Genomic DNA, 319 nt, shown 5'->3' on the forward strand with positions numbered 1-319 from the left:
GACTAGAAGCGCTGACGCGTACGCAGGCTGACGCGCGCGTAGTGGCCGCACTAGCACCGGGACCGCGCAGCTCACGGCGCGTTAGTGTATAATTGAGTGTCAGCAAGAGACTAACAGCCGTACTCCGTGATTGAAGTCTTATAGCGAGATATAAGATAAATATAAAAATCCCATATGTTTTGTTGTGAAATGAAAGATAAATGTAAAAATTACATATATACTTTGTTTTATCCTTTTTTGAATCCATTCGGAAGAGATTAGAGAGATACTTTGATAGGATATCTATGATGCATACGTCGCGAGTCCAACCTTAATACAG

The sequence above is a fragment of the Hyalella azteca genome, unplaced genomic scaffold (genome assembly GCF_000764305.2).
Source record: "Hyalella azteca isolate HAZT.00-mixed unplaced genomic scaffold, Hazt_2.0.2 contig14787, whole genome shotgun sequence".
In the NCBI taxonomy this organism is placed as follows: Eukaryota; Metazoa; Arthropoda; class Malacostraca; order Amphipoda; family Hyalellidae; genus Hyalella; species Hyalella azteca.